This window comes from Alligator sinensis, unplaced genomic scaffold (genome assembly GCF_000455745.1).
Source record: "Alligator sinensis unplaced genomic scaffold, ASM45574v1 scaffold1322_1, whole genome shotgun sequence".
Lineage (NCBI taxonomy): Eukaryota > Metazoa > Chordata > Crocodylia > Alligatoridae > Alligator > Alligator sinensis.
Window position 1 is genome coordinate 2,283,746 of NW_005842116.1, and position 8,375 is coordinate 2,292,120.

An 8,375-nucleotide genomic window follows, 5' to 3' on the forward strand; every position below is an offset into this window, starting at 1 on the left:
ATTTAATTCATAGTGTACAGCTAATCAAACTGCTCATAGAGCCCTGGGGCTGTCGCCAGGTTGCTTACAAACTGAGGAGCTGCTGCGTTAGACCTCGCCGTGCGCGCGCCGTGCGCGGTCAAAGCGGTAGTGAAAGAATTCACATGCATTTTAGTGATGGTTTTAGCTTGTTTGAACTCTTCCCTTTCCCTGACTGTTTGTATTAAACAAAGACTGCAAATGCAACCAAGGCTCTGAATGTTATATCTATTGATTTGGACGCAACAGAAGTCAAGCAGATTTGAGACAGACTCAAGAAAGTCTGGAGGGGTGGGATGTTATTCAGAATTTGCCAAACACGTTCAGAGTCTGTGTAACTCATGGTATAATGAAAGGCAACAGCAAGACTTTCTTGCAGCTGAGGTCAGTTGACCTACAGGTACTTTTAATCCCATGGCCAAAATCAGGTTAGTTCAACTGATGTGACAGCAGTGTTATTTTCTGGGCCTTTGCAGTGGGCTTGGCACTGTCTCATTTTTTCCAAACATGGTCTTCGCTCTTGAGAGAGGAAAACGGGGGAGAAAAGCAGCAATGACTTCCCCAAACTCCTCCCACAAGCTAAAGGGTGTGATAGGCAGGAAATACTGAGCAATTCTATGGACTTCTATGAAACTCAAAGGCCTTATGTGGATTTTAGTAGGATGCTCTAGTATCACTTGCTATGCTGGATGGGTGACTGGGTGCCTTGGCACCTTGCTATCCAAAGCATGTGGCCTAACCTGATGCCTTCACAAAGTAATTTGAAGAGAATATTTTGGGGAAAGTGAATTCTGGTTGGAAGGGAAATGACACTGTAGCAGGAACAAGCAGCAAGCAGCTACCTGTACACCCTCTTTCAGCAATAAACAGACACGACTATCATTGAGTTCATGTCCATGTCATTATTCCAAATGTGTTGCATGCTTACATAAACCCAGTGGTGAGTAGAGCAGGCGATCAGGTAACAGGTACAGCTAAGGAGGCTTTTTGCTGTCCTCAGCATCCGCAGAAAGCATCTAATCTACATTCTCATCCCAGCTCCGCCATAACTGGGCGCAGGAATCTGGGCATGTAGCTGCGTTTGTTAGCAAAGAGGAGCAATACCGAAACACCTGGACTCAGGGAGAGAATGAAATGATCCTCCAAAATGGAGCATAAATCTCCTTTCAGTGTCTGCAGGATATGTGCTATTTGCTAAACCTATGTGAATGTGTCTGCCCAAGAGCTGGCACCAGATTCAGTAGCCCCATTTCAATGGCAAGTTTAGTTAACCTGGTGTGAGTTCTGTGTATGAACAAGATTTTAGGAAAACTGTTCCTATCCCTGGGAATCCTTAAGAGCTGGAAGAGCTGGTGCGGCAGGTGGGTCTGCCTTTCGCCCGCAACCATGTGTGGTCCTGATCCAGCACAGGGCAGGGGACCTACCAGGAGGCCAGAGGAGCTTGTATGCAACCCCGGGGGCGGAGGGAGCACCAGTCCCCTGGCCTCCGAGGCCCCCACAGCCGGAGCAAGGCTCTGCCTCCCAGCGCAGGGCGGAGGAGGGCGTCCCACAGTGGGGGCCGCTGGCCTGCCCCTTGTGCAGCTCCTGCGCACCTTTGGAGGAGCTCATTGGGGCGGTGAGCGGCCTCCTGGGCACAGCATTGTGACCCCTCTATGAGGACAAAAACCTTGGGGTGCTGGTCCGGGTTTTGCCCAGTGGCCGCCCGGCTCAATGCCCTTTGTCTTTTGGGGCCCCAGAGCCAGCTCTGCAGCTTGACCTTGGTCTGAACCAGGCCCCGGGGAGGGTATTTGGGCAAGTGGCCTTCCCTGGGTCCCCACATATCTGTGCTCTGTGGGGGGCCGGGGCATGGTGCTGCGAAGTTTGGGCTGGGGGTCCGGATTCCCTTGTGGCTGGAGGCCTCCAAGCCCCCCTTCTCTGCACCCCTTGGCTGGGCTCGCACAGGAGCTGGGACCCCGCAGTGGTCCCTGCTGAGCAGCCGGAGAAGACTGTTGCCCGCAGCCCAGGGCGACGTGCTGCGCAGCTTCACTTTTCCCAGGCAGCACCATGGCCGCAAACAAAGGCTGGCCTCCAGCTTGATGTCTCCAGGCAGCTGGAACAAGTCCTCTCCGGCATAGCAAATATGATGGCCCTTGGCCCACAGTGTCTGGGCAAGTGCCGCTGGGGAAAGCAAGAGTGAAAGCCGGGCCCAGAGGATGCTGGCCCTGTGCAGAGTGAAACCCACGGGCCCTGCCTGAAAGCACAGGGCCTTGACCACCAGGCCACGAGGCAGGCAGGGGCCACAGCCTTCCCGGGGCTCCCCTTGCAGTGCTGGTGGCAAAATGGGCGGAGGGATTGCCCCTGGCTAGCTGGGCAGGGACCACCAGGGCGGGGCAACCTCCAGTGGCTCCTGGGTGAAGGCAAGGGGAGAGCGGAGCCTGCAGGCGTTTAGTCTGAGAGAGCTGAGCCTGAGGGTGTCCCAAGAGAAAGGTACTGGAGGGAGCGTGGCCCTGAGGGTGGACTTGTCTCGTGCTGCGCTGGTGAGGACGGCTGCAGCCAGAGCCTTCTTAGCCTCCCCCTGGCATCACTTGCCTTGCCTGCCAAACAACAAAGCCCCAAGATGCACCGAGCTGGGGCAGATTTCTTGTGTGCGCCAACCTGGTTTTTACTTCCTTTTCAGGTGTCCCGGGGAAAGGCCTACCTGTGAGCAAGGCTGGGCTGCTGCGCAAAACAGCAGCCATCCTCAGAGAAGCTGGTGGAGGAAAGGCAGAGTAAGCCGTCCTTCGTGCAGGCCTGGCTTCTGGGTATCTGTTGTTGGCAGGAGTAACTAGGACTCAAGGAGGCGGCTCCTGAAGAGGCAATGGCCTAGCTGCAGGTCACAGCAGGATGGATCCCAAGGTTCCTGCTGCGGGCTGATGTGAGGGTTGGCCTTCAGATCTTGTGTACAGTGCAGCCAGGTGCGGGAGCGGTGCCCCCAGCACCTTGCTACCATTTGTGCAACCCGTAGCAAACCCTCCCAGAGAAGACAGAAAGGCAGGTGTGAGCTGGCCTGTTATGGACTAATAAAATTGATGTCCCAGAAACTTCCTTGGTTCCTGATATCTTTCACCTCCAAGTTTATGCTTCCCCACTGCACTGTTTCTCCCCTCTTCTGTCATCTCATGTCCAAGTTTCCCCCACCCGCTGCCCTTTTCCATTTCTACAGTGGTTCTCTTGTAACCACTGTGTGCTGAACACCTGTGAGCTGATCACCCAAGTTGCTGAATCCCTTCCTGAAAAGGGATTAGTGGCAGACATCACTTGACTTGGCTCTCTGGGAGTAAAGTGTTGGAGATTGGACCAGCCATGTGAGGCTGCCGCCCCAAATAGCCTGAAATGAATCCCCTTCAGGGGTCAACCCACATCGCCCCCTGATGAACAAGCAGACAAGACAGCAGGCGAGAAGGAGCCAGCTAACTGGGAGGGAAGAAAACCATGCCAGCATAACAGAAGGCAAAGGTAAGACAAGTCTGATATGGGGAATGTCCACTCCATGGGTTCCATCATTAAGTTGTTGGCCCTGGGATTTATGAGCCTTGGAAGGTTTCAAATGGTGGGACCTCCTGTGCCTCCTGGCCTGCAAGGAAGATCCAGGTCTCCCGTCCTTATCTTGGAGCCTGGCAATTATTTTGGGCAGAGGGCCACTTACTGACTTGGCAAGCCATTGAGGGCTGCATGACAGGCAGCCAGGGCAGATAAATATTAATTTTCTAAAATTTAGGGGCCTCTCAGGCTGGATAGAATGGTCAGGCGAGCCACATCTGGCCCATGGTCTGCATTTTGCCCACCCTTGCCTTACATCTTCTCATCTTAGGTTACTTTGTGAGGTTGATCCACAGGTCTTGCCCATGGGTAATGGAGAAGGTTGCTGGTTTTCAGAGGATATTGTGCACATTGAAACCAACTAAAGTTACGACTCAAAAGAGAGAAGTTGCAGCAGCTAGACACGTGTTCAATTACAGCCGGTCTTGGTGTCTGTTCTTGCAGGCCTCACAAGAACCAGAAGGAGAAGCGGATGGAAGAGCAGCAGGGAAGACAAGACGTAGGACGAAAGCCAGCCGGAGAAACAGAATGCGAAGAAAAAGGACTCTGGACAGAATCACCTCCCTGCCTTTAAGTCTCAATCATGTCTTAGTCAAATTTCAGCTCCATGAGCCTTTGGGCAAGCTCCCTGTAACCTGGAAATGGGTCTCTGCCCTTGATGCTGTTGCACTTGTGCAGCAGTCGGGTGGACGGTGGACAACCTTGTAAGCAAGGCGTGTGTCACCACCACCTCGTTTGTAAAGGTCTTGGATCTGGTTGGTGGTCTTGTGCAGCGCAGCCGCCCTGTAATCGGGGTCCAGGCCAGCTGCCAGAGGTGGCTGCCGATGGCGTAGGCTCCTGTAAGCAGGGCGCGTGCTGCCTCCTACCACACAAGAAGGACAGTGGATTTGAACGTGCGTAGTGCTGGATGTCCTGTAATTGGGAGGCCAGGTCTGCTGCCATAGCCAGCCAGTCGGAGAGGTGCCCCTGTAAGCAGGGTGGGCGTAGCCTCCTTTGGCTGGGCTGAGAGAGACGGAGCAGTCTGCAGCGTTGTGCAGCAGGACACCTTGCAGACAGGAGCCGAGTCTCGTGGGGTGACAGCAAACTCTTTAGAACCCAGAGCTTGATGACCTTCCCGTGGCTGGGTTGAAGCTCGTGGCCTTCTCTCCGATCCCTGTGTCCAGGCACCTGTCCTTCTTCCTGCATCTGTGCCTGGCACTCCTCATCCGGATGGGGGGGGCCACCCTGTAACGAGGGTGCAAGTCCCGTGCCTCTCGGTGGAGGGCTAAGTTCTGCGGAGCTGTGGACCACCCTGTAAGCAGGGTGCAGGTGTCACCTTGGCTGGTTGTGGGCCCTCCCTGTAAGCAGGGCTCTGGGCCTTCCCTTTTACCCGCTGCGAGCAGTCTGGCTAGCCAGACGGACCGTGCCCTGTAATGAGGGTGCGAGTCCCGTGCCTCTTGGTGGAGGACTTGGTTGTGCAGAGCTGTGGACCATCCTGTAAGCAGGGTGCAGGTGTCACTGTGCCTCTGGGGACAGCTCTGTCCTTTGGCTGGCTGAGGACCCTCCCTGTAAGCAGGGCTGTGGGCCTGTCCCTTCTGCCCCCTGTGGGCAGCCTGGCTGGTCAGGTGGGCCGTACCCTGTAAGGAGGGTGCCGGTCTCAGCCTTCTTGCCCCCTGGGAGCAGAGGAGGATTTTCCAGTGTAAGGCTGGAGGTGAAGTGGTTTGTGGCATGGAGCTCCTTTCTGGCCTGGGAACACTTTTTCCCTTGTAGGAGTGTGGAGAGTGAGAGAGAGAGGAGCGCCTGGGAATGAGAGCGTTTGTTATTTTCTTTTTGTTGTTAAAACCACAGCAGCTTTCTTTATTTTCTTCCCAGTGCTGGGAAAGGGGCGAGATGCGTTCTCGTAGCCTTCTCCTCCCACCTCCGTACCTAGTGGGATAAGCACTGGTATAGGTTTCCGTGCCTTTTGGCCTCAGGGAGCGTTAGCCCTCCCCCCACTCCTACTTTTGGGCAGGCAACCTCCCTGTATCTCAGGGGACAGGTATTACGCCCCCTCTTTTTGGGTGGCTAGTATGTCCTTTTGGCCAGTTGGTAGCTCGCATGCTGGGTTACTGCCCTGCTTCTTGAGGGCAGGCTATGTATTCCCTAGCCGAGTCCCTGGAGATAAGTGCCCTGGCACTTGGCCGGCCGTTGTTCGGTGCCCCCGGCCTGCAGCCTGCAAGCAGGGCCCGGGTCCCCTTGAATCTCTGGCTCGGGTCTCGTTCCACTCGGTGAGGCTGGCCGGAGAGGATAGCCACGGCTTACAGGGAAGGGTGCAGGCTTCTGGGGGATACTGAGTGCGTTGGGACCCCGAGGCTTAGTGACCTTCCTGTAACTCAGGTCCAGGTCTCTGCTCCTCTGCTGCAAAGGCTCGTGTCCAAGAAGTCCATGGGTTCACTCTGTGCATGGATGCCTTTACCTTTGCTCTTTATGGACACCCTTTGCATCTCATGATTGCTCCCCATGTTGTGCAATTAGCAACTGCTATGCAGGTGGCTTGTTGAATGACCTACGCTGCGTTTTGAGAATCCTACTCATCAACTGTCTTTTGTATTAGCAGCAGGAATGGAACAATCAGGCTTTTGATCCACAAAAGGGCGTTTTGTGTGGGAATGAGCTCAAAAGCCAAACAGCAAGCTTGGGTAGGACTTGGAAACTGAGATGTCAACAAGGGTTACCCGAGAGGGTCACGTGCAGATGGGTGTGGGTATGTGAGTGTTGGCAAGTGCATAAGCTGTGGGCATGTGCGGGGAAAAAAACAGTAGTTCCTGCTACTGAGAGGAATCAAAGGGCCCCTCTCATCTAGTGCTTGGTTGAGAACCCTGCTTCTTGTCAAGGCCACTGTGACTGTTGGGGTACCTTAGGTGCTGTAACAACCCTCCAGTTAATTGAGTCGTGTTGCATTGTTGGTGATTCTTTGGGAAGGGCGACCTGGCGGTGCCCGTCTCTCCAGGTATGGATGGTCAGTGGCTCGCAGGGAACTCATTTGCCCTTTGACCGGTTTTTTTTTAGTCCTGCTGTGTGTCCACACACCCTCCTCTCCCAGGCTAGCCCAGGTGGGGGTGCTGGTTTCGTTGCTGACAATCCAACCATGGAACAATCTGTGCTGGTTTACATGGTACCAGATAGCAGACCAAGAGAGGCCTGGCCTGGCAGGGGTGTAGAGATTAGATGGGTTGAAAGAAACATGGGGAAGCCAAGCCAGCTGCCACGGAGAAGCTGTGACTGGGGACCTCTCCTACAGCTCTTCCCAGAACAAAGCATGCTCACGCCCCTGCAGTACAGGTGATGAGCAAGCCTCTGCTGGGGTTGGTGGGAGCCGGGGAGGAAGGGCAGGGTTGGGCCCTGTTTGTGGACTCCATCAATGCTGAACACAAGCCTGTCCCTTGAACAGCCATCCAGATTAGACACAACCATGCTGAGCGGCTAGAGGCACAAGCCTCCGCCACTCAGTGAGTCCCTGGGCCTCTTTGGCAGCTTATTAACACCACTAATAGCTAGTGACAGGGCCATTTCCTGGGGATCTGCAAGTGCCTTGTATTAATGCTTCTGCTTGTAACAGATGAGGCAATTAGGCCCAGCGCGGTCCAGCCAAGTGGCTGTAGCAATTATGACCATCCCGCTGCAGTGTTAGGACTGATTCTATTTATAGGGTAAACCTCAGGGACCCGGCTGGTTTGTTTCCTTCCGTAAGCAGCCTCTCCAGCTGTCCGGCCTCTTCCACTGGCCAGGCACTTTCGCAGGGCCCCTCTGGCTCCCAGTGATCGTTATTGCCTTTGATAATTATGCCGATCTGGAACGCGCCGACCCGCGACAGAGGCCCAGGCCGAGGGAGGCTGATCCTTAGCTGCCGTTCAGCTGTCACTATCCTGTTCAGTGGAGGCAATGGTTGCCGCAAGCCTCTTGCTATCCTTGGAAAGGCACCTTCCCCCATGGCAGGATCCCAAAATAAGCAGGCAGGGAGGCAGGGTGGTGCAGTGGTCTTGTAGCAGTGGGCCTGGTTCTTTGGGCTGTGAGATTCAAGCCTTGGGGCCACTGTGCCAGCCCTATGCTATGTGCGCCCCGCTTCCCTCCTGCGGGCACTGCCCAGTTCCCTCAGACCTGGCCCCGTCAGTCCCTGCCTCTCCCAGAGCCCCTGCCACGATCCTTGCAGTGCCTGCAGTGCCCTGCTGTGTCTGTGTCCCTGCCCCTGCAAGGGACCTCCACTGTGACCTGGATCCCCACAGAAGATCTCTGCTCTGTAGCAGATCCCCACCCTACCCTGGATTTCAGTGGATCTCTGCTCTGACTGGTACCCCCTCAGACGATCCCTGCAGCAGATCTCCCCTGTGTCCTGATCTCCGCTCTGACTAGGATCCCTGCAAAGGATCTCTGCCCGGGGTCCCCACAGAGTATCCCCATAGTGGATCTTCCCTCTGTCCTCATCCATGCTCCACCCGGGATCCCCACAGAGGATTTTCCCTGATCCCTACCCAGGATCCCTGCTCTGCCTGGGGTCCCCGCGGAGGGTCCCCACAGTGGCTCTCCCCCCTGTCCTGATCCCTGCTCTGCCTAGGATCCCTGCAAAGGATCTCTGCTCCGCCCGGGATCCACTCTGTCCTGATCCCTGTTTTGCTCGGGGTCCCCGCAGAGGCTCCCCGCAGCGGATCGCTCCTCTGTCCTGATCCCTGCTCTGCCGCCCGGGATCCCCGCAGCCAAGTCCCGCTCCGCCCGGGTCCCCGGAGCGGATCCGGGCGGCGCCGCGGCCCGCGGGCGGGTCCGGCCGGCGCTGACCTCACAATGGG